The 26,235-nt window shown below is 38.8% G+C and overlaps 1 protein-coding gene across 29 annotated transcripts in view; it reads right to left on the bottom strand.

The window, feature by feature from the left end:
* SLX4IP (SLX4 interacting protein) overlaps positions 1-26,235 on the bottom strand; it is a 423,033-nt gene that overhangs the window by 390,147 nt on the left and 6,651 nt on the right. The window lies entirely within an intron of this gene.

The raw sequence follows: 26,235 nt of genomic DNA, 5'->3' as shown, positions 1-26,235 counted from the left end.
GATCTATTGTATCAAAAGGCTTCTCTTTCCTCCAGAGAACCAAGAACTGCCAGATGGCTGCAAGAGCAGACTTTTCCAGGCTTTAAATGGATGACAAAATATCTCACAAAAATCTCTGGTGAATCATTAGTCAGCTCCAGCAAACTTTAAATTGACTACTGAACTTCAAAGTTAGCAGACACTGCAGATTATAAAGTGAAAGCCAGTAAATTATTCATGGTTCAACACTATTAACAACAAATAAGTAGTTGATACATCAAGAAAATTCAAATTATCAAATGCTCCACATTAACTGATATCATTTTCTATTGACTGCAAAACTTTATACATAGATATAGATGCAAAGTATAGACCAGTTTTTCAAGGAGACAGAACGTTTGTAATTAATTTCTTCTGAGTGGCACTGTTTGTCTCAGTTGCCAATCTTGAAACAATTGGGATAAAAGAAAATAACGAACCACATTCAAAACTATACAATGCAACAATTAAAATTATCTTGAAAATTTTACAAACACACCAAACATTGTAGTGCTTCAAAGAAAAAAGAGATATAAATAGTGCATAAATCCCTGCAATAGACAAGGTTTCCCAATGGCAGATTTCTCTCGCTCTGAGCTTTGGAGCACTCCTCTTTGTAGACAGCACACCTGGAAATATTTCACCAGCCACAAGCCAACAGTTTGTCACACAATCAGAACAGCTTTGGGACAGGACCCAGGGAAGCATAACTGGCACAGAGGAAAGGGGGAGCCAGAGAACACGAGCGCAGCCCTCCCCCAGCCCCTCTGCCTTCCATTTTTGTTAAGTCTGAGTGTGACCTGAGCGACAGCTCCCGCGCAGGCTCCCCTGCGCTCCTGAGCTACACCTGTATTTCTGCTTCTTGTGCCTTCATAGGGTCAGCTCCGAGGATGGTGTTTATACTGAGCAGCTCAGTAAAACGTGCACTACTCCAGCAGCAAAGGGCCAGTACAGACTAAATGCCAGTACTAATAATGGCAGGGAACAGAGGCAAGTGGAGGGAAAATGTACACAGTTTATCTTAGCGGATCTAATGCTCTTATAGAAGTTTCTATTTTTATTTTTATTCTGATGACATGCAATTCCATGAAAAGACTCGCTTTTATTTTAGTGGAAATGAAGTGTTTCCAGTCAGCGTGGCTGCAAGATGCAACTCGTGACTGCTAAGTACCACAACTCAGAGGCAAACAAAAAGAACGGCAACTTTTAATTTCACGCTTTCAACATCCATCTCAAAATTTGCACTGAAAATTGGGTCTTGAGGTGTGACTGTCAAAACCAAAACTTGAATGCCCAATTTGATGGGAAACACATTTGTCAAGAATCAACAGGAAAACATTTCACTCAAAAATTAAAGACAGAAGCAGATGCTCCAAGTTGATATCTCCCATAATTCTAGATTTCAAAAACTCTTCATTTTTACAAGCTGTTTTTAATGTTCACATTCTTACTGTAACAGTCTAATGACATTCATTGTGTTACTAAACAAAGGGCTTTAAATGGCCTCAGAATGTTAGTGTATTGTTGTACAGCATTGGCATTTAATTCAGAACATCTTTTCAGAAATCAAATTGTTTATACAAATACATCAAACACTTCACAGACTCTGCAAACTGAAAATACAACCAGACATGTAATGTAAACAGAACAAAACCCATACAAAGTGGTCATTCAAGCAAAGTCATCTGCCCATAACCTGCTGAAACCTTGAAAGAAGCACATACGAGATGGTGAACTATCACTGCAAATCCCACAATTAGTAAATAAACCAAATAAACACTTTTTATTGCTATACCCCTTTTCACAATCAGTGGGCTCTACATGGGTACTCTTGTTTCTTTAAACTGCATCACCTGAAGAGCATCAAGCCAGTCCTTATGAGCAGGGAGTCCTTGGGATGCTGGGGGTGAGCACGGTGGGTTTGTGCTCAGTCACAGCACCCCAAACGTGCTGCCCCATTTCAGCAGACGTGAGTGCACACCCAGCCTCCCAAGACACATCTTGGGGTTCCCCAGATGGGGACTGGAGTCAGAACTCACTGAAGCTCAGCTGGAACAGCAACATCTGAGAGTTTGGCTGGGCTTTGGGATGGGCAGGGATGAGCAGAGCTGCAACCCCCACACTCTCAAAACTCCAGAAGTGCTCTGTGATGAACATACAGGAACTGTTTATTTCTACTCTTCCCTTCTGTGAGCACTGTGCTACTCTGTTGTTACAGAGACAATTTGACTCCAGCCTCAGATGATGTCTATAGTTAAAAAAAAAAAGAAGATAGACTTGATCTCAATGACCACCCAAAAAATGTCATTGGAAGCCCTTTCTGGCATTGTGACAAAATTGATAGGACCTATCATCATTCTCCAGAATGCAAAAGCATAGCCAAGAGATTTTGTGGGAAAAGAAAAAAAAAAACACACATAAGCTCATGTGAAATATCTTGTCTTAAAATAAACAGGACAATTTGAATATTTTCCATTCTGTCCAAATTCTTTCTGAAAATCAGTAAGTCTTCTGCACTGAGTCAAGCAAGTTCTAATATCTACAACATGGAGTATAATTATGACCTATTAATCATTGGTCTATACCCTCTGCCAACAGTATGATAAAAAATTAACATTTTCCAAGCTCATTAGAAGTTTATTCTTGTCTTTATCTTTCTGATGCCAAAGAAAATTACATGTTTTCCCATTGTTTATACTATTAGCACCAATGATTTGCAATAGTTTGACTTTTTCCTCTTACACAGCAATAGCAAGAGGCAAAAATCACTTAAGCAAGTGAGCATACAGCACAAAAGGCATTTTTGTCATTTTACAACATTAATTTAACTTTCATTTACAAGCATGTCTAGAAGCACAATGATTTGAGGTAACACGTAGCTTCCCAAACCATAGAGACACTGTTCCAACTCTTAAAAGCCTCAGCCTGTACAAACACAGGAGGTAGGATAGGTATTTATGCCACCACCACTGCTGACGCTATCAGAGGATAAAGGAATTTTGTTGACAGCTAACACTGTAAATTTCTTCTTCTTTTAAGCAGATAAAGTTACAATTTGATATGTGTGTGACATTGCCACATATTATTCTTGAGAATATCCAGGGATTTTTTTGTTGTAGAATTTTTTTTTTTTTGGGGGGGTGGCGGATGGTGTCATCCTTCTAGAAAAAAAAACCAAAACAAATCAGAGGGAGGAGAGGGGGGAAAAATACTTTTTTTTTTTCTTTTTCACCAGGCAGCAAAGTTGCACGGAAATAGTGCTTCCTTGGTTAATACTCAAAGCAAGATGTTTCTCTAACTCTCTATTTCAGAGGGGGTTAGGCACCAACAGGTCACCAGTGAATAGTTTTGCTGTCATGAGATTAATCAGGAGCTCACCTAACAAGAGCAATTGGCAAGTATAGAAAAATTTCTCAACAGCTGATACAAAAGCAGAGGACAACAGATGAGAGAAACCTCCAGAAGAAGCCAAAAGCAGAATCCCTCTAGGAAATCATGTAACAAGCCCACTCTTCAAAATGCTCAAGAAATAGGATGCAAATATCAGAAGGGAACGTTTGACCTTTTTTCTGGATAAGAGCTGCTCGGTTCTGGAAACTGTACAAAGCTTGTACTTTGTCATAAATTTATATCCTGAAGTTGTAGAACAGTTTCAACAAATAAATCCTTCTTATTAAAGAAGGATTATAGCCATCAGCTAACATCACCTAGATCTTTTAAATTCCCTGCTTTCAAAGACCTGTGGGGTCACTGCAACAGTAAAAAGGGAGCAGCAGATCAAGCGCAATGCTCTAACAGGTTCTAAACAGAAGATCTATCCTCAAAGATAGCTGCACTAAATTTTACACACATTCAGCAGGAATTGGACAATCCAAGATGCAGTCAGACTTTCCAAAAGCAGGGAGGAAATTCCCCTTTTACAACCTGCATACGAATTATATCTAAGTAATCTTTCACAAGAGGTTGGCTTGCTTTTTTTAGAAGAACAGTTTATGTGTGAGGAATTCCTGAAAGGAGGAGTGTTTAATTTTCTGGTGTTTTAGTGGAAGAGAAGAAGCAGTTATCTGAAAATTCAATCAATAAGCTATAGGCACATTAAGAACACATAGAGAGGTTCCCACGCCAAGCAAAGAGGTGTAAGCAGAGAACAAGCCTTTAGAACAATCCAGAACAATCCTCTGATAAATGTGACCTGACAACTCATGAAACTAGGATACAACATCAAGACAGCATTTTAGACTCTTAACAGATGCAGATGGACAGGATATTAAACTTGAGAAATGATGGGAAAAAGAAAACAAGAAATACTTGTGTGATTCAACCCTTAGGAAAACATAAAAAACACTAAGGAGTTTCAGATCTGATGGAACTGTGTATGATACTGGAGACTTTCAAATTGAGGACTAACATACTGTTGTTAAAACACATAACAGTGAGCAATCCACCCAAATCAACAGATTCAAATAAATTAATGAAGACAACTCCTTCAGAAAACCAGTACCTGCTGAGGTAAAGGAGCTGCATGTTTTCAGCAACGTAAGAATGCTGCAGTGCAAACAGAGCCTTCAGTTCATCACCCACAGCCAGGCTAAGCACTAATTACTTAATCTAAACATCTGAACTGGTCCCGGAGAACTGCTCTATCAGCTACAATGTTGAAAAAGAGGCCTAAATTGCAGGAGAGAATTAAGCTTAATTTAGGTTGTCAATCTGTGCTGGTCTGATCCCAATTCCGTAGGAGGTTTTGTAGCCCACATATTGAAGAGAGTCATGTAGTTGGAGCTCAAACAATTGCAAAAAGCAAGTTTTTCCTTGGGGCTAAGTCTCTAAGTAACAGTGCAATCTCACCATCGTTTTGAAAGGATATACCATGTCCCTGCCTGTGTCAGGACTGGTCCAGAAAAACAGAAATAGCAGCACAGTATTTGCTCAAGATAATAAAAAGATAATTTGAGATTCCAACAAGCTGCTTTCACCCTCTTGTCGTAAAGTATTATTCTAAAAATGATGGTATTTTTTGAATCATCGTGAGCAAGTGATGATGAAATACCCATGTCTGCAACATCCTGCTTTTATCCCACTTCAGTCTGGGGAAGGTGAGTGGCCGTATCAACTGAGGAGGTGAAAATATTCACAATCTACTCAAATGCAATTAATTCTTTATTTTAAGTTTTTACAGACACTTCCTAGGGCTTGGCCACACCAACAGAGTGCCACCATATTATTGTGCATCATCTGATCGTTGGTTAAGTGGGTGCAGATAAAGATTATTACCTTACCCAGCTCTTACCCTGAGCTGTCAATAATAATAATGATAAAAATTTGCTATTATGAATTGGTAATTCATGAGAAGAATTGCCTTGTCACTGCTGTACTAAACTGGAGTTGGGGACATTCTTTCAGGTTCTACAAAGTCAGTGCTGGGATTTTGTTTCTTCCCCAGGTGGAAAGAAAAAGGAACTTGTACACACCTTGTACAAAACGCATGACTGAATTATTTGGTTTGTAATGATCAGGTCCTACAGCAACAGGTATCAAAACAACTGCAGTGAACACTAAAGCTTCCAGAACTCCTAAACACTGCAAACTGTAACATGACAATATAATTTTTGGAAGAAATTACAGCCAGTAATAAAAAGGTTTGAGGGCCTTTTTCAGACATTCAACTTGTTAAATGATTTTCACAGGTTTTCCCATACATGCTTCACAGCTATATTTTAATATTAATCGGCCAGACTTTAAAGCATCAAAAAAAAAAAAAGACCACCAAGTATGTGTTGGCAAGCTACGGATGGATTTGTTCAGCATGAAAAGAGACACCATACAAGAGGGATGAGGAAATTAGCAGTGTACCATCTGATTTTATGTGTTTCTGCATATACCAAAAAAAGAAATGCAATAAAAATTAGGTGGAGACACCACCCTCAGTATCTTCTGATGTAAACTCTGTCAGAGGAAATAAAACCACATGTCAGATAGCATGAAAACACAATTTACAAGCTTCCTGTAAGGTGAAGCAGAGGCAAACCACAGTGTTTGTTTCACAAGGTAACGTGCCCATTGCTGGGATGAAGGAGCAGCAGTTCTGCAGCACATGATGCACCCACAAATATACTTCTGAGTTATTTGTCCAACAGCTGCAGGGATGGGCTGACTTCCCTCTCGCAAAAACAGAACGGGGAAGTGAGGGCAGGTCCCACGCAGGAAATTGTTCCACGTGTCCAACTTTGCAATTATTTCAGATTCCTTTTTATTCTAAGAGACAAGGTCTCACCTGCTCTGGAGCTCCTTTCCTTCCCTCCCTGCCTCTCCTGACAACCTCACCTACCGCAGCACCAGCTACTGAACGGGGAAGCAGGAGGCAGCACAAAACTAAACCCAACATCTGCAGCCCATGTTTCAGTGCAAAATATCTGCAGATGCTAAATCTTCATGCCAAAATAATTTAACAGATTAAAGATAAATTAATTGCACATGATCAGATTTTCAGACAAATACATAAAGCAGAAGTATTTTTATTTGCTAAAAAAGTGTAGCAAGCCAAACTTCTTAATATTGTTAAATTTACTGAATTGGTTGAAATGTTGCATTTTCCAAGTACGTAAAAGAAGTACTTTTAACTCTGTGTTTTAACTAATTTGTCTAAACCCAGCCAGGAAAGTTTCAGAACAGCACGAAAGCTTTTTCAGAAACAGCATAAGAAAAAAGTGACTCATGCTGAAAAAGGCGTATTACAAAAGTGACACCCTTTGGACAAAATCCTTCTATTAAGTGGGAGCATATTAAGTCAACACAGGGGAGAAGAAGAGGAAAGTTCAACAAAATATTTGATGCTTTATCTACAGAGGTACAAGGGAAGAAACAGATGACTCTTCCAAAAGAACAAGTGATGTGCTAAATCCTACTGCTGAAAAAGCAGAATCAGGTGATGGAGAATCCATCATATTTCAAAATGGAAACAGATCACCAAAAACCTCAAGGAATTACCAGCTGGCAAGAAAAAGGATATAATTTTTTTTAATGTCCAAGAAAAAAAAAATTCATCTGGCATTGAACAGAGTATATAATAGATTTTATGCTTAAATAAAAAGAATAGGAGCAACAAACAATTTATAAAAATATGGAAAATATGAACACAGTTGAACACAGAGGAGCTGGTGAAAGGCAAGAATGGATTGCGGAAAGTACCTGTTGGAGTGTTTGTCACCAGAAAGGCTCCTGGGACTGAAACATGACCTGCTAAGGAAGCATTTCCCCATTTGTCTGTCCTTGCTCCCGATTGCCTCTATCTTACGTCTCCCACAGGTCAGCACCAACCAGAGCTGGGCAGGCAGAGCTGTCCCCTACCTGAAACAGTTTTGATTCAAGACGTGTTTTAGAAGGCATCCCACCATCTACCGAGCCTGACAGGAATAAATAGCAAGTGATACTCATTTATCTCTCCCAGCAAACTTAATGGTAACCTCTGGGAGGAGAGCAGGGCAATGAGCAGCAGGTGGTGGATGACAAGACCTTAACTGAAATCGGATGCAGCTCAAAAACTGCACCTGACTCTGCTCCAACCACGTGCCTTCAGGAGGCCCCAGAAGGCGTCCCCGGCCTCTCCGGGAGGCAGGCGAGCACAGCACTACACTGCACAGGTTAATCAGTGCTCATCTGCATGCCCCCAGCAGCCACAACAAAGACTCCTAATTCATAAACGTGAATTCTGCTGCAAATATTCCTCTTCCCACAACTCAGTTTCTGAGGTGGGGAAGTTCCGACCATTTTTCTTCTAAAATTGTATTAAAATTAGTTAATCGACTCCAGTGTCTTCCAGTAGGGGAAAGGAAGATCCAAACAAAATGTGATTGTTTCTAGCATGAAAATAAACATTTAAAGAAACAAATTCAGTATTTACATAAGTAGAGCATAATCCCTAACTGGCTTTGTTGGTTTCTACAATTCTTTCTCACACTAAGTGCACTGAGAGGTATTATATTTACATGTAAATATAATACATTGACATGCATTATATTTACATGTCAATCACATCATGAAAACCCAAGGAAAAACACTTGTGAAAAACAGAATATACAGATATCATGGGTAACATATTGCTCATTTTCACCTATTATGAAGAGTAATACAAACAACGTGCTCCCAAGATTTCAGAGAAGTCCCATTTTACAGATGGAGAGAGGTGGAATGGCAAGAAGGACTGATTTATTCTCAAAAAAAAAATTTCTCTGTTTCACTGGGACCAAAAAAGCTGTTGCCTTAAAGAAAAAAGGATGTAATTTTAGTACAGTTAAAAAGGATGACCTGTACCTAGGATCTCAACTGCTATTTGGGAATGCCTTTTAAAAAAGTTTTAAGTTTTACATTTCAACGTCTTTGTATTATTTTTTCCCAAGCTTCCTGTGGATTATGTTACTAATTGGAAATATGTGGGAAATATTTCCCACAATTATGTTTAGAAAAATTCCACTGATAATTAGCACCAATCCTCATACATGTGGAAAACATTAAAATCACTGAAAATTATAAATAGTGTTGATTTTATGCAACAAAATGTAGACATTAAATATATAAAACATTCTATTGGGTCCATACTGACCTGTATGCTCTGACAGCAACAAGTCCACAGGAAGAGGTAAAAACATAAGCAAATCATGATACTTCCCTCAGCAGATGTATTAGAGTTTTGCCAACATGAGACCCTGGGTTTTATATCTCACAGGCTGCATCTGTACTTGGAAGTCATCAGTGATTGTTTTCTCCCAGAGTTTGTGAACTGGTTTATAAAACTGCTTGGATATTTGCAAATCCTGTGGTAAATGCAGTCACAGTGCACTAAGAATACATGTTCTAGTTCATCATCATGTCATCCAACACTTGGAGACTTTTTGCACAGCTGCATTTTAACCTTTCACACCTCAGCTCCCTGCTCAGGTCTGGTTCAAATCCAGCGTCTGCCCCAGCTCCCTGTCCAGCTCCAGCACTGCCTCCACCCTCAGCCAGGGAATCTGGGCATGGACCTTCTTCAGCTCACCTACCAGCCTCTGGTGAAGGCCCCTGCCCATCCCTCTGGAGGACCTGAAAGGGTTATGGCAACCAGATTTCCCTGGTTGCACTCCCTCTCTCCTGTAAAGGTGGCAGAAAGCTGTGATGCATATGACTTCTGTTACAATGGGTGTTTTGAGCTTTTCCCAACGTCTTTCACTGATCCCAATATCCATTCATTCTCCCCTACTGGAGTTTGTGCTCATTTGCCCAACACAGACATGGAACTGACACATTTCTAATCCTATCACTCAAGGCACTCTCACATACATTTAGCAAGTATATTTTAACATGAGCAACATCTGCCGAAGTTTATTCTTCACACCTATTCTAAAAGGTGGCTTTTTGTGTACTTATTCCAGTGCAGAGTACAGATTAACTAAAACTAAATAAATTCATAAACTATATTAATACCTGTTGTTTCTTTTGCAGCTGAGAACATGATAATACTGGAAAATTACCTTCCAAGGTTAATGCATATGCTTCAGAAAGGTCAGCTTTTTAACGTATTAGTAAATAGCAAAACTCTAAAAATGCATCTTAGCATCCTGTCCTCTTGTGTGCAAATACAGAGAACCATGCTTAAGCTAATGCCTTGTCCTTCAGGAGGTTAATTCAGCTTTAATCATCTTCCAAGTTCCTCCTATAATGAACTGCTGAAAAAAAGCCACTTGCTGTAAAACAGTCCCTTAAAATTCTTAATTTTATAATTTTCTATCAAAAATTACATATATTTGTACATTCACCAGGTTCTTTTTCTCCCTGCTCCATCTGTAACCTTGTTGCACAAAACTCTCACAGGTTGCCTAATTCTTCCATGAAAATTTCTCTGAATTTAAATTCAAGACTTTCTCCACACCTGCCAAGATCAAAATTCCTCCTTAATGCATCTTCTAAACAGGCAAGGGCTACAGTAAAACTGACAGCACAAAGCAGCTCAATAAATTCAGCTTTCTGTCTATTATCAGGTAACTAAGATGTCACCTGGTTGAATTAAATCTTGCTTAATTGCAATGTTTATGTCTACCTAGCAAGATGTTAAAATGGAAAATTAAAATGGACTTACTTAACATGTCTGCAGCACACCTAATTTTCCATAACCTGTATCCACCTGCTTAGCCCTCCAAGGGTGAAAGAAATAGAGTTTAAAGGCAACAAACTTCCCTGCTTGCTGTAGTGAAAGTTAATGCCCATAATCAATAAAGATGAGAGAACCATCACTGTCAACTGCTTCAGCTCTCCTGACTAAGCAAAGCATTCTCATCAGTTCCAATACTGCTCCTCTGGAAAATGAAATTTTGAGACCGGTGCAGCATTTGCATTAATAAAACCAGTGCAACAATCATTTGCTAGAGATGTAAAAACGAGGCCCAGACTACACTCCATGCCAACAAAAACAACTGTTCCTTAGCTTGCTAGTCCTTCCAATTTATTGCCATAGCATGGAGATATAACTCCTATTTGTAATCAACAATAAAGAAGTGTAACAGCCTAAGAGAAGACTTTTTTCCCTGCTTGCACAAGTTCTGGTCTATATCACTCTCAGTTCCCAAGCCTCTTTCCACTTCTCCTTATCTCAGTCTTCATTTTCCCACTGTCAAAGCCCATTTTTCCAGGAAGGAAAGTTATGGTAAAGATGAGGAATATTGTTCAGCACCTCTTTGCCCTTTGGCACTGCTATCAAACACTGGGATTTTATCTGCCACATTAGCAGAGATCTTACAAAAAACACATTCCTTTTTGTATAATGTACATGGTGGTCACTCAAACAATAACCAGTAACAGATGTCTGAAGTGAGGAGAATGGACTATTTAAATAGAACTTTATAAATTCTGATGATCCCTTCCCAGATTTGAGACCTTGACACTTAATTTATAACTATCAGTACAGCCCTATCCTTCCCTTTGTGTGTTTATTTCTAGTTCCAACCTGGTAAGGATCCTTTGCCCATCATGCCTTAAGTTTCTCTGTGACCTTGCAGATAATCTTACCCTCAACTTGCCTTCATTTAACAGTGTAGAGATAAAAATGAAAAAAAACCCAACAACCTCTGCAAGGAATCCAACACCCAAACAAGGAGTTCTGCCAGGGCTATGAACTTACATGCTTACATAAAATTACTGGTTTCATTCAGCACCCTGCAATGACCATCTGGGAAAGTTTTTCTTTCAATGGAAATACAGAAGTATGAAAGAAATGTAACCTGCCAGAGTCCACTGAAGTTTTGATGGTACAGGATTTGTATTTAGGTCTGCTTTTCAAACACTGCTCTTGCTCAATATGCATGGGAAATTAAGTAGTAACTGCTTTAAATATCCTTACAGTTTGATATTACAAGAAATAATGTTAGAATTGGAATTTTATAAGAAAATTCTCCATAACTCTATAGCTGTAAACCTTATCTGCCAACAGCACTTTCACTCATATTGAAACAGCATAACTAAAGATCCATTGGGCACAGTACAGAAGCAGATTTTAAGACTACGGTCTTTATAATGCTGCATTGTATTTAATTACATTGTTTTCAGAATTCTTTTTAAGATAATAAAGATTTCTGTATGTACTTCTGGATAGAGTTGCTTAAGAAAAAAATATTTTAAAAAAATGTCATTAATGATCCATCTCACTAAAACAAAGGATATCACCAATAGTAGAAGCAATGGAAAAGAACAGTTTTTTAAAAGACATGGTCAGATTCTCCCATTGTAACAGCTCTGCATAGATGCAGAACAAGTTTACAGACACACACAGAGACTGTCAGTTGTGGTACTTGTGGACTGAAGTTATCCTTCAGTATCTTTAGGCCTGTAGGTCCAGTAGAAGTTTTACATTCCTGATTAATTTTTTCAAACAGTCAAATAAAATTAAAAATAATCCCAGAAAACATCCAGCTCTCAACATTTAAAAACTTTGCAATCAGTTTCAACAGCAAAACTCCACATGCATTTTGCTGAAGAGTTTCAGACATGAATTTCCCGATGATTTGTAGGAAATAGACTTCTCTCTTCCAAAGGCAGTGCAGCAGCAGGATTTACCCTGTGCAGGCAGCAGATGAACAGACCTGTGAAGCATTTCTCCAACTGACAGATCATGTTAGAGGGCAAAACCTTTCTTTCCTTCCTGGTCCAGTTCTGAGCTGTAGCCACTCTACTGGAAATCCAAGAGGCCAGGCTGACAAGGAGAAAGGCCTCTGTGCACAGCAGTAACTGTGCTGGAGGAACCCAACCAATGCCTGCCGGCAGGCAGGGATTCCGTATTAAAGTGCATGACAGCAGATGCTACAAATGTAATGTAATGTCACTGGTTACAAAACCAACCCTGTCATACAGCTCTAAGTCTGAAAAGCACAGGAGAGAATCCAAAGGATAAAGCCTCACATGCTGCAAAAATCGCCTACCAAAGACAGAACTGTGCCAACTAAGGAACTTTATCAATACCTGCAGAGCTAGAACAGCTATGGCTGAGCTTTCACTTCCCACAAGTCTGCATCTTTTTAAGAGCCACATAGAAAAGAGTACTCCGGATAAGTTTAAAAACCTGTATTTCTTTTTTCCCATGAATTTCAACAGGGAAAAAAAACAAACCAAAAAACCACACCTACTTTACAGACTGAGAGGGAATTACCCTTTGGAAAGCAACAACTCATTTTTTAATTAAAAAAATTGACAGTATGCAAGCTGCACAACTGTCTTTGGTAAAAGGAATGAAAGAACAGAGATGACAGCACATGACAGATTACAGGTCCTGGATGTCAGGAACCACAGAGACAGGAACAAGTGATCACACCATCCATTTAACCTGATTCACATTAATAAGAGCAAGACAAAAAGAAGAAGAAGAAAATACAATAAAAGACTTGGCTTTAACACGTCCAGGAACCCTACTAAGCTTCGTTATAGTCACCTATGGCCATATATTTATATCTTTGTATTATTTTTTGCTTGAATTTAGTAACCAAGTTCCACTCAGGGCTTTTAAAAGAGATAGAAAGACAAGCAGTTGCATATAGCAAAGGCAGCAAAACCACATGTTATTCAACAATACATAAGACCTACTGTGTTGCTAAGGGACACAGATAAATGAAGAGGAAATATTTCCTTATTTGCCTGATATGAAGAATGAACTTGTGATCTGCTGTAATGTAATTAACATCAAAGAGAACAAGAGAGATCAGGGTGTGTAAACATTTTAATTCATTATTATTAATGATTACAACATGGTAGGAGTACTAGATGCTCCAAATCTTGCTGGCTTTAAAGTTTTTCAATATGCCCTTCAACCTCCCTTTGCTAGGTTTTGAAGAGTAACAACAACCCACAACAAAACTTCAGTTTTACCAACCATTTCTCCAAAAATTCAGATAAATGTACAAGTGTTTAAAAGCTGTCATGAGCAATTCATCCTTTTTGTATGAAGTATTTTATAGAACTGTAAGAAAATGGGCAGAGTGAAGCAGTGCCATAATAAAACACAACCACAATTTCCTACAGAACCACTTCCAGAAAGGCCAAGGACACCACACGTGCTCCTTGATGACTGCAAGTACCTTTATGAAGTTAAACAGTCTCTGAAAACTACCTTGGAAAGGGCAGGTGGAAAACTGATGAAGGAAAATCTGCCATCTGGTGACACGCTGACTGCCACGGGGAAATGCGCAGGACTGGAAGCCCCACAGACATCTCCCCTGACTGGACCCATTCAGTTAACGTGCAGTAAACCATCAGCCTTTCTTTGGATCAGTTCTGGGCAAGCATAAAACATTCTGCCACTCTGACACCTCAGGGGCCTTAGGTTCTCCTTCTGGGATGCAAAGGGGAACACAGAACATGAAACAGTCAGCTGTGCCCACCATTCCTCAGAATTTACACCTTCTGACATCTGGATATTCCTGCTCTCCTCCCTGTTCCAAGTGGCTGAAAACAGCTTTTCAACCAATTAATCTTGGCTCTTGAGGTTTTTCACCACTTTGAGTATCATTTAGTACTCCTAATCCTCATCTCATTATCAAGCCACTATGAAGTCCAGGTTTACTCCTGCTGTCCATAGCTCTCTTGTTCCCAGCTTTCTCTCCACCTTTAGCCAGTTCTCAGCCTGACACTGCCTGCACATCCCTGCTCCAGCACGGACATCCAGCATCCCCTTCCCCCTCATTCCTGCTGCACTGCTCCCCTATCACCAGTCTCTGCTCCTCACACAAACTACTGAATATCCCTGCAGCCCATTCTGTGCCAGCTACCGCCAGGCTCTGCTCCATAAATAACAAAGATCTTCAGCAGGTTTTTTGCTTTTTGTTGTTCTATTTTTATTAGATAAATCATCCCACCCTTTCTCTTCCTTACTTTCAAACTGAACAGGCTCAATCTCCCCCCTTCTCGTCACCAGTGCAGCAGGGGCCACCAAGGTCACAGGAGATTCCCTGTCAGTGGAGGGCTTTCCTAAATGAAAAGTGAATTTAAAAATTGATTTTCACAGAGGTGTATAACTTGGTGGGAAGATATCCAAACTAAGGGTGAAGGGCTCATCACAAAATTCCATTTAGAATTACAGCTGCTTCTTAAAGCCTGGTATTTTGTTACCATGCAAAAGACTTGAATACATAGCTGGTAGATATGTCCAAAATAACACCTTTGCAGGGGAAAAAATAAGTCAAAAATTCAACCATTCCACTAAACAAATTCTTAGCAGGAAATTCATTATTTAAGCTAAATGCTTAAAATCTTGGAAAACAAAACAGGTATCAAGAATTTATTTTAACTAACTGACAGAGATAATTTTGCTGCCTCACTTTGTAAGTTATATTTATCATTTTTTTATCAAAGGAAACGAAACTGGACCAGACAGCAAAACAGGAATGATGAAACACACAGATTCTCTTTGTACATATGCTGTTCAGGAGAACAGTATCTTAGGTTTTACTGGGCAAAAGATTAATTCAAATTTTAACAAAACATCTGGTTTGAGCGGTGCTCAGAAATGGCCACAGAATTTAAGCAGCAGAGAGCATTTAAGTCTTAAAAATAAAAAGATAGTGATCTACAAACAGAAAGCTTTCCTAATCTCCTGCAGTAATATTGACACATTTATTAAATACTTTATAATAGTGACTAAAAATGCAGGTTTGCCTTTTAAGAGCTTCATATAAAAGCTTATTCTGTCAGGTGACTATCCCTAAAACTGAACTCCCCAACAATTTCCCTTATCCATATTACACTACCTGCATTTGAGATTTTTTAAGACAGTCTTATGGATTGATGTGCCATTATTTCTATCTCTTTAGCAAAATACTCATAGAAAAAAAACAAACACTTCAGAATTGTACAAGGTCATAGAAAAAGCTTAGGTGAAATATTTTAACCACAAGCCCCTGAGATGGCAAACTTCTGAGGAGCAGTGGTAAGTGTAACTGATTTTACAGCCTACTTCTAACTAAATAAAAAATTCTTACCAAAGTTCTGCACATTTGTCTGGTAAGTTTGGGAGTTGGTTCTTTTTGTTACTTACAAAACCACAAAAACACATTGAAACTAAATTTATAAACATGTTAATAAATTATCTCGGAGAACAGAGATAAAGGCACTATATAAACCCAAATATTTGTTACTTGAACAGATATGTTGTCAATTAAAGTGCTTTTATGCCATCTTACTCTTAATTAACTCCATATATACATATGCATATGAAGAACTTGTCGATCAGAACTTGTAATGCTCAGTTCTTTGTGATGAAAATGATATGGCACTTGGATACTACTGCACATGACCACTGCACTTGCAGTTCCTGATGGTAAGAAGAATGCTGAAAATATGCATTAATTACACGAAAATAAGCAAACCAAAAATTCCCAGCTATGCTGGAGCCATGCCAGGTCTCACAACAACTGAGGCTGAAAGGGATGTACATTCCTGTCCCTATAGGTAAATTCCTGTCAAACAGTAGCTACTGAAGGTTATTTAATGTATTGTACCTGTGCCTACCAATATCAAACAGGTATAAGTACATTATTTATGAAAATTGTTGCTCCAATGGCTCTTTGAAGGTCTCAAAGCCAGCTGGGAAAAAAAAAAAGTCCTTTGTTTTACTAAAACCACAGTGATGATGCAAAATAAGTCTTTGATCTATTATATATTTGAAAGCACTAAGCTAAATGCAGACAGTAATTGCTGACAAATCCCAGTAGTAAACAAACCAGTCTCACATTTTACATATTATCAAGAGGCTGCAGAATTAATGGTTACAGCCAAAGAAATGTTGACACAGTTGCAGATTAAGCCTTAACATGCTGATCATGTTAAAAATACTGCACAAGAAATATTTTTCCACTTTGTAAAAAGCCAGACTGTTTACATGCGTAAGTGGCTGGAGATCTTGTTGTCTGTGTGTGGTCTTAACATTTCAGTATCATAACCACGAACATAAAGAGAAGCAGCATGAAATAACCTATTATGCTTACAATCAATGCCAGACTGCAAATATTAGAAGCACTGAGATTTGAGTTTCTGAAAATGAGCATTACAACATACACGTACCTACATACAAAGTTTTTACTTCCTTTTCTACAAGTAACTAAGAAAAAAAACTGAAAGAAAGCTTTTCTAAAAGTAAACAGAGGACTCATATTTCACAAAAATTAAGTTTTCTTCCATTTACATTGCTTAGAAAGGACAATAAAATCAATAAATTAAAAATAACAAACATCATCTTTACTAAAAGCCGAGACATTCTGATACTATGGTAATTTCACTTGTATTGTTTTATCACATGAAATGTATTAAATTACTCTTGTATACAAGTGCACATATATCACAGTTCTAGTTCCTACCTGTCTTAAATGTCTAATCTGCTGATTCTTAGCTGATTTTTGCTACAAATTGCTGTTAATAATTTACTTAGGAATCACTGGAAAAATCTCCTGCAACAATTCTTTTTTGTTGTTTTTAATCCAAAGCAAAGCCTTTCAGAGGAAAGGGAGCACTGTGAAATCATTAAGAAGATGCAAGCTCCCTTTACTACAGGGAGATCAATCAGTAGCTGTACCATTCACACACAGCTAAGGGCTGCCAGTAGGTAAAGGGCATCAAACTGCCCCACCTTCCCACTCCCTACGACTAGCAATCTTACATGCAGCTTTAAAAGGCAAGTATGCAGGATCAACAAAATGTATTTACTCCAATCACTCAATGAAGGAACTATCAGTATTTTTCACACTAATTGACGCTTCCTGACACAGCCAGCAACAGAAAGCAGAGGTGCTCATCCTTCCAGCATCTGCCTGTGAACCTCACTACCTATGGCTGAAATTCCTTGGAAAGATTGGAAGTACAAGGTTGTACCAAGAATGCATCTGTCCAAAAGTTTGCGACAGATTTCTGCTCCTGTTGTTCATTTGCATATGTGGGAAGATGAAGGGCAAAGGAGAAATAACTTAAGTTTTCCCCATGCTTACATCCTATTGATAATTTAATACGTGCACAAAGAGCAAAGTCGCTCAAAACAGCTTCTTCTCTAAAATTACAGAATTAATGTTAGAGGTGAAAAAAATCGGGAGCATAATTGATGAACAAAATTAACACTGTGGATCATTCTAATTCCATTTGGGGCACACATCCCTCGTGAGGCTGAGTTTCTGTTCCATAAGCATTTAAGAAAAATAAGTGTGTCACCGAAAGCCTTTGAAAGCACACTTGCCAAGTCAGAGAAGCGATGCAGGGGCCAACAGAAAAGCAGAATGTATGAAGGGCAATTCCCTGCAAACACAAACCGTAACTGACCCTTGAAAGGGGTCCTTGTGAGCTGCCTGGAGGAAGCAGCGTGGCTCCGAACCCAGGCAGAGGCAGTGCACTATCCCCAGTGCCCACTCCTGGGAGAGGGGGCTCCTTGGCACAAGTGGCCCACCAGGGAGGGAGAGCCAAGCAGCACGACGGGATTTCCAGGGCTCTGCTGGCCTGTCAGCCTGCCTCCTGGAGCCTGGCTGCTGCAACACGTATTTTTTTGGTAAATAAAGCATTATGCTGCACATTTCTTCAGTGTGGAATTATTTGTAAACATTGAGCTTTTGCTCCAGTCCAGAAATATTAACAGATTGGTTGAAGACAGCTGCAAACAACAAAGGAAGGGCTGAGAATTAATTTTGTTCAATGCCAGACTGCAAAACCTTCCTGTGGAAGTCACAGAGGGAAACTCCAGAACACACAAGCATTCAGTGGCAGATTGCCTTTTTCTTCAGGTAACAGTATTACTCATTCCAACCCCATCACTCATTCACGTGCAATCTGTTCCTCAGGAACTTAATGCCAATTTTTTGCATTTTTATGCTGATGATCTGCATTTATCTGCAATTTAAAAAGCCATACAGACTCCCCTGCAATTCAACATCAGTCATACAGGTGACAGCTGTGCCACAGTTGCTCCCAGCCCATAGGAAAGATCTTTCACAGCCTGCTCCCTGACCCTGCCACCTTCCACATTATTCCTTCCCCTAGGTCTGTCTGATTTTCAAGCCTCTTTACAGTGCTGCTGTAAACATGACTGTAACAGCAGGGGAGATCTTTGCTGCCGAGAATGAGCCCTCACAGAAGGGAATTCTCACAGTGTTTTCACTTTGTGGAAAATCCTGGAATCCTCACCCTAAATACACAGGAAGCTCCATCACACAGCCCACAAGAAAACTAGAAAGCCTTGCTGTTTTTCACCACACCAGTAAGGTAATAGGTAACACAGCATTTAAACTGAACTCTAATTTAACAGATTTGGACTAATGTCTAACATTTAAACAAGTAGCATATGGGCACTTTGAGGAGATCCAAAGCATTACTGAGAACACAAGGAAACTAATCTAAACATCTTGAGGGTCACTGAACTGACTTGCAGATGGTCAAATGAGAGAAATGAGCATGCCACTTGTTGATCAGGCCTAAGCACCAAATCTGTGTGGCACTCTAAGGAGAAAGAAGGGGTGTTTCAAAGCCAAGTATGATGGCAGCGAGCAGCAGCAGAGATAATTTGGATTTGGGCAGTACTACAGAGCAGATGCTCTTGGTGAACGAACTTACCTTCTTAAGTACCATTACCCTGCCTTTTCTGAAACTACCACTTGTATCAAGTTAAAGTCACCAGTATCTCTGTAGATACAATTTTGAAGTATTCTCTCCTAAACTAGTTTTATATTTGGTGTCCACAGTGAAGATCAAACATTCTATTGGGTTGTAGGAGTCTGTGATCATCACTGGTACTCCTACCACTTTGTAACAATTCAAAGACCCTAGCCTCCTTACAAGTCTGGAAATTATCTTCTGCCAGCTTCATTTGCTCTGCTTGGAGTGTGAATGCTGCCTCATAATAGTAGATAAAAACCAGTTGCCTCCCCTTGTCATAGCACTGGTTTGGTTACCAACAAGAGAGCTTTAAGTGATTTTCTAGGTGTACAGCTTGAAATACTGTGAGATTCCTTGATGCTTGCTTAAGATAAAGAAAGGCAGGTTCTAAAGATATCTGAGTATCACTTAACTTCTGAACTTACAATATTTTTTATTGTATCCTTCATCAGTGGATTTTTCTTTCCCAAAATCTGTATCATAGTTCAAATAGGAATTTACAAAACTACATTAAATCCCAACAGTTCCTACATGCTTAATAATGTAGGCCTCTCCAAAATAGCAACAACAAATGAACCATCTCTAATAACCTTACAGAAAATGGCTTCAAATTAGCAAAGAGTTTTCTGAACTATGCAGAATATGCTGAGCATCCATAATTAAATCTCTTTACAGTTCATAATCAAAAAGTACCCCTAGCTGTATCCTCCAGATATTCTACAAATCAAAATTCCTGCCAATTATCAGGGTGAAGGGATATATACAAAGACACATTTTCCTTAACATTTTTTTGTCCTTTGAGGTCATCTCTACACACCACCCCGTTTCCACCAAACAATAAAAGCAAAATTAAATATTCAGTTCAATTTAATGAACCACACAAATTGACATATAAACATTTTAAACTAGTGACAAATTCTATCAATTTCTGAAGAAATCTATAAACCAATGTTGCTCTTTTATTCCACACATGGTAGTCAATGATTTAATCACTGCTCTCTGCTATTCAGCTATTTTATGTTATGCTTCAAACTCTCTGTAGTCATTGTTTCAGATGAGAATATGTTGTTGTTTGATTGCTTTTTAAAATTATGGGATTAATTTTCAACTTTTGATGTGTCAAGCTTAATCCTATCATCCAAGTTGTTTGTAAATTCCCTGAACCATGGATTGTGACTGTGTCAGTTTAACACCCAGGCAAATGAGAACCAGAGACTTGTAGACAATACCACAGAGGGAATGAATAACTCTTTGTAGGTTTGTTTTCCACTGCTGAAGATTACCTTATTATGGCAGGGCAGCGCACTCTGGTCCAGCTCAACGACTCTCCTTCCTATTTTTATGCAATAGGAATGTCAAAATAAAGAAGGGAAAGTTATATTCTGCATGACCCTGCTAACTGTCACATCCTAGGATCTTGGCATTGAACAGATCCTCTTTAATGGCCCAAGAGTTAGCTCTTTCCCAACTCTTAAGTTCAGCAAATATTCTCTGTTCAGATATATACATTGCCCTTCTCTCAGACTTTATCTCTATGATACAAAGCAGGATAAACCACAGCCCTGTATATTTGGTCCATCATGAGTGCTATTAAATCACTGGGCTATTGAATGAACAAAGACACTCGTCTGAGTTTACATCAGGAGAATATTGGCTCAAGCTTGAAAGGCTGTATTTAACTATACCTTATATAAACTAGTGTTTCACCAGCTGAGTGGTGTCAGATATGCCAGGTATCGTACTAATCCTGGAAACTAAGCAGGGGCATGCAAAGAGGACCTTGCACACAGAACAGAGTTTCGTTTGGCTTACTAACCACATAACTTTCTGGAGTAAAATGAGGATAAAATTATTGAAGTAACTTTACAAACCTCAGTCATCAACGATATGAAAATGCTGAGAAAATGTTCTGTGGCTATGACACATTTTCTTGGGTGGAAACCACTGTGTCATTCTTCCTTATCTCTGTTCCCACTCTCCCTCGAGACTAACAACTGACTATTCTGCAACCAGCTTTGATGCAACATTTTTACAGTGATTCTCCACTTGAACACAGCACACAGCAAGTTACACAGAAAAAGGAATAAAATCTCAGTTTTGCCAAAGCTTGGAGATTCAGGATTTCCTGTAAGAGGATCTGTCTGTAAAACACACCTATAGCAAAAACAGCACAGAACCCTCAGTGAAGGTCAAAGACAAAGAAGTACAAACCCAAGAAAGATGGCGCTTGCCCTCAAGGCTTCATAAATGGACCCTACTTCCCTAGCAAAGCGTACACAGCCAACAGGAAAACACTCAGATCACAGCAGTGAAGATTTTGGTTCAAAACGTCAGCACACAATCAAGGTCAGAAACTATTTCTTGCACTGTCCCAAGTGAAAAGCTTTCAGTTACTGTTCTGTGGTAAGAAGGCAGCGGTGCCTCTCGTGTAGGCTTCATTCACAGCACTGCACTCCTTGAAGCAGGGAGATAAACAGGTGAGCTTCACATGCAAGGGCAGACACCACAGCCCACTTCACTCGCACATCTCTCTCTGAGAAAATGAACACACACAGCTGACCTGACCCCCAGGCCTCATTGAAAGGTGTTTGTTCTTTCTGTCCTTTGGCCAAGCAACATCACACAAAGGCAGAAGGAGATGGATTCTGTAAAAACAACACCCCACAACAGCAGAAGGGCCCCGATGCAGACACACTGTACCGCAGTTGTGTTCTGCAGTAATAGTTCTCCTCTGTCAATCAAGAAAACCTCTTCACTCCATTTTGGGGCTTGTGTTTGTAGGGGTTTTTTAACCTTATTACTTAATTTCTTTATTAGATCTGCAACTTTGCCTTTCCATTACAACATTGCTTGTGGTAATGAAAATGAGAGAGGCATTCAGGGGAAAAAACAAACACCACCATGCAACCAAGCCATGACTTTTCCATATGTAATTTGTTGACAAAGTTTGTATGACTGATATTAAAACAGCTAAGAAATCTATCTTATTTCTACCTTTTTTAATATCTGAAGCTAATTTTCAATTCTGAGGAGACCATTCTTTTTCAGACTAGTCAAGTTTTTAGCACAAAATAAACACATGATGTTCATCATCTAAGTTTAAAATGAATCAGTTGGAAAATAAATGGGAAAAAATCCCAAGCAGAAGCGAAGATGTAACAAAGAAAAAAAAGTAGGAGTTTGCATGTTAAATTTTAAAGCATAAATTACTTAGCCAATATTTGCTTATACTAGTCATTATTGTAGCAAGTCTCAATCATGCACATTAGGAGTAATTTAATATGGTGACTTTCTTAAGCATTGTGTGTCAGAAATCTTTCCAGTCAAAACAGGGACACTAGATAAGGACAAAAATCACCAGTCAAACTCCTGATCATTTAAGAGTCAATGACCCATCCCACACTACCCGATATTCAAATTCTTGTTGAGAATCTTTTTCTGCCTTATAACATAAAATCATCCACATGCAAGTCTCATGCAAAAGGTTTTTGTCATATTTCTATTTTAATTCACCCATCCTTTCACAGTCCCTGGGGAATCACAAGTCAGCAATGCAGAGGATTTAATTTTACTTGTTTCAGAGCGGAATTAAAATCCATTTACATTTGGCTGTATTACTTTGCCATATTTTTCCAACCTAACCTCCTTACACGCTGACATGATAGACAAACACAATACATTCAAAACACAGATAAATTGGACTGAGGAAGACCATTTATGGAAAAAATTAGCATGTCCTTGGTTAAGCTATGGCATGCTACCAATGTACTTCCACAGGCTCTGATCCAAAACACACTGACTCCAGTGAGGTTTGGGTCAGCTCCACTGCAAAAAGAACTTAATTCAGTAGTGGTAAATGAAATCCAAAATGTATAATTTGATTAGAAATCACTTCAAGTAACATTGTGAAGAATCTTGGTGACTACTTCACAGCTCATACAGATTTTAGTTCCTTAAACCATTATTAAAAGAAGTCTGGAATTCCAATTTTTTCCAACCACACTGTCACACTTAATTAGGCAGCTGTCAACTGTTAGAAAATAACTGCAGCATCATCTCTTTTAGAAGAACTAGTGTGGGAAGTGAAACACTTCATGGGAGCTAAACTTTCTGGAGTCATGGTAATGAATCTGTTTTCATCAGGTGACCATGAGTCATCATTTTATCAGCAGTTTAAAGGGTTTTCACAACAGCTGAGCGTCATAGGTGCCCATGCACAGCCATGGCTGCAGCACAACAATGAAACAGAGGGCCATGTGCTGTGGTACCATTATTTAAGGAAAAGTCTGGCTACTGACTCAAGAAAAATACTGCAAAGTCATGGCTGAGTAAGCTCTGCAGCGAGCACAAAATGCCCCCAAACTGGAGCAAAAAAAGTCCAGAAACAAAGCTTTTATTTGAGAATTGAAACTAAGCAATAATTTTGCTATTAAAAATAAATGCCTTTTAAGGAAGTTGTGAACTACATGGATGAAACATCAGGAAAAATGAAAACGTGTTGTCAGTCATTCTTCTCCATTTCCTCCACAGTCCTTATATCAAATATTCAGATAGCTCCCACATACTAGAATCCAGCTACATTGCCCAAAGGAAGGTGAGACTACATGAAAAACTACCGAAAAACATTGTAATAAATTTTCATTATCATACCATCAAGAGCAAAATCTGCATTTCTCCATCATGAAACTCTTTGTACCAGGTAGTGCATGAAACACAGACCTCTTCACCTCCCAGCCTACTAACCTCCATCTGAACCCCCCGGAAAGAACTGAAGAATGTCACCTACAGTGTAAGCTGCAGCCTCTCCCAGGACCTAAAGACACTCGGTGACCCCACGCAGCATCGCTGCTAAGCCCTCATGTTTTGCTGGACTCAGGGAGATTCAAGTTTGCTTCTAAGTTTCCCATCCTTTCCTCCTCCAGGGCTGGACTCTGGGGTCAAGAGGCAGCACCACCAGGCTCTCCATGAAGCCAACAGTGGAGGTGTAAAAAACCTGGGAGTGCTGGTCAGAAATAAAGCATGTGGCAAGTATCATGGAACTTACATCTTTCAATTAATTAGATTTTAAAAAACCCACATTACTTAGTGCGGTGGGTATTTAGAATCCCATATCACTGCCCCAGCAGGACAGTGTTCACAGTTAGCAAAAAAGCTGATTTTCATGCACAAGTGGTACTTTAAAAACTAATCAGATTTGAACTACCAAAAGAAGTAATGCAAGTTGAATGATCCTGTTATTCCTTATTTGAAGTGATCCCTGTGAAAGCAGTGCTTCCACTATTGTTGTTTATCCCTCTGGCTTCCTATTCCTTTCTCCTTCTGCTAACACTTTAATCTCTCAACTCTTCATCCACTCGTCATTTCCCTAGGCTTGAAAATTAATCCTCTGAGGTCAGTGAGGAAACTTCCATTGACTCCAGGAGATTTAGAATTATATTGTACACTTAATTTTCCTCCCCCTTCTACCTCCCAACATCCTCTTTTGTTTCTTCTGGAACTTATTTACTCACCACTTTAGCCCTTCCATATCTGGTCCCATGAAATTGGGAATTTACTGGAGCATTGAGAAAGAACTAAATAGATGTCCCTCCAGCCATTATTATTATTTGCACTTCCTATTTTACATCACATTCCCTCCTGCCCCTTTTTCATCATCTTCTTTAAGACTTCTAAGCCCTTTTAGACAAGTACCCTATTTTATCTTTTATACAGAAACAAAAATGACAGCGGAGTGAAGTGCAATTTCAACCACCTGTATTTCCAGCTGCTCCGAGCAATACCACTTCAGGAAAGTTCCATCTCTAGAAAACCACTATTTAATGGTTAACATAACCATTTCTTAATTTTTAAAGACTCAAACAGCAAATATAAGAACACACAATACATGTAAAAGTCTTACAACCCTTAATCTGTTTGGAGAACACCAGCACCTTCGTTTTAGATTTAGAATACTTTAGAAAATTCTATTTAAATCACAGAAACCTAATTTTAGCATGTTTATATTGAAACATTTGAGTACTCCAACCACAGGAATTTCGCATACAAAATATCTTCATTTTGCAGTGAAGGGGAAAAGAAATGAACCCCAGAAATACTGCATTTATTGGTTAATTTAACTAAGTACTCTCTAAAAAAAAGACTAATTCTCAACCCAAAACTCAGAATGCTAACACGCTCACAACTATGTACACAAAAAAGCAGCTGTAGAATCAGTCTCATAACTCTGAGCAGTCACTTTATATAAAAATTTACTTTAAATACAAACAGCATTCCTTATCCCTGCTCTCCACCTGAGAGCACTGCACTCGTATTTGTGGACTTAATATAGTATGTAAACTACATAAACACATCTGTTATCCTTTATCACTCACTAGATGGGATCAGAGATAAATAAAAAATCAGGTAAGAAAACCTACTAATCCCCATATTTTTTTTTGTCTCCAAACAACTCTCAAGAAGAAGAAAACACATCAATTTCTCACAAAAATATTATGGCTTAGTTGTATATTTACAGGAATATTGATCAGCTAACTCAATGGACACTTTCACAGAAATGGGCACTTCAGTCGGTCAAGCCCTCTGAGATGTCACCTAAGAACCATCCAGATGGGCACAACTGGTGGAGAAATCTTTGTATTGCATTTCAACTGGTAGCCAAAAAAAGAAAACATTGCAAATATCACACTTAATTCTCGTGTTGTTATTCCACACCCAAGACAACGCAGAGGTGTGTGAGCAGACCCTACAATGGCCAGCCAGGGCTGTCAGTCCATACTGGGACACTGTCTGACAGGAACATGGCCTTCCACTTCCTTCTGCCTGCTGTTCCAGCCTACAATCGATGTTCTTGCTGCACACACTTTTTCATGGACTACTCCTAAGGTTCAAAAGACCTTAGGAGTCTTAGGAGATGTTAGGATGCCTTTGGTTGTAAGTCAGTATCTTAATGATTACCTTAAGATACATCAATGTAAAAAACAAAGTACACAAACAGATCACATTACAATCCCACTGTCATTTTCCTGTCCAATGATACCCAGTATTTCCATCTTACAAAGATGTTCCCAATATAAAACAAAA

Source organism: Passer domesticus, chromosome 3, assembly GCF_036417665.1.
Source record: "Passer domesticus isolate bPasDom1 chromosome 3, bPasDom1.hap1, whole genome shotgun sequence".
Classification (NCBI taxonomy): Eukaryota; Metazoa; Chordata; class Aves; order Passeriformes; family Passeridae; genus Passer; species Passer domesticus.
Note: the sequence above shows the minus strand (reverse complement) of the source record. Positions and strands in the feature narration are given on the sequence as shown.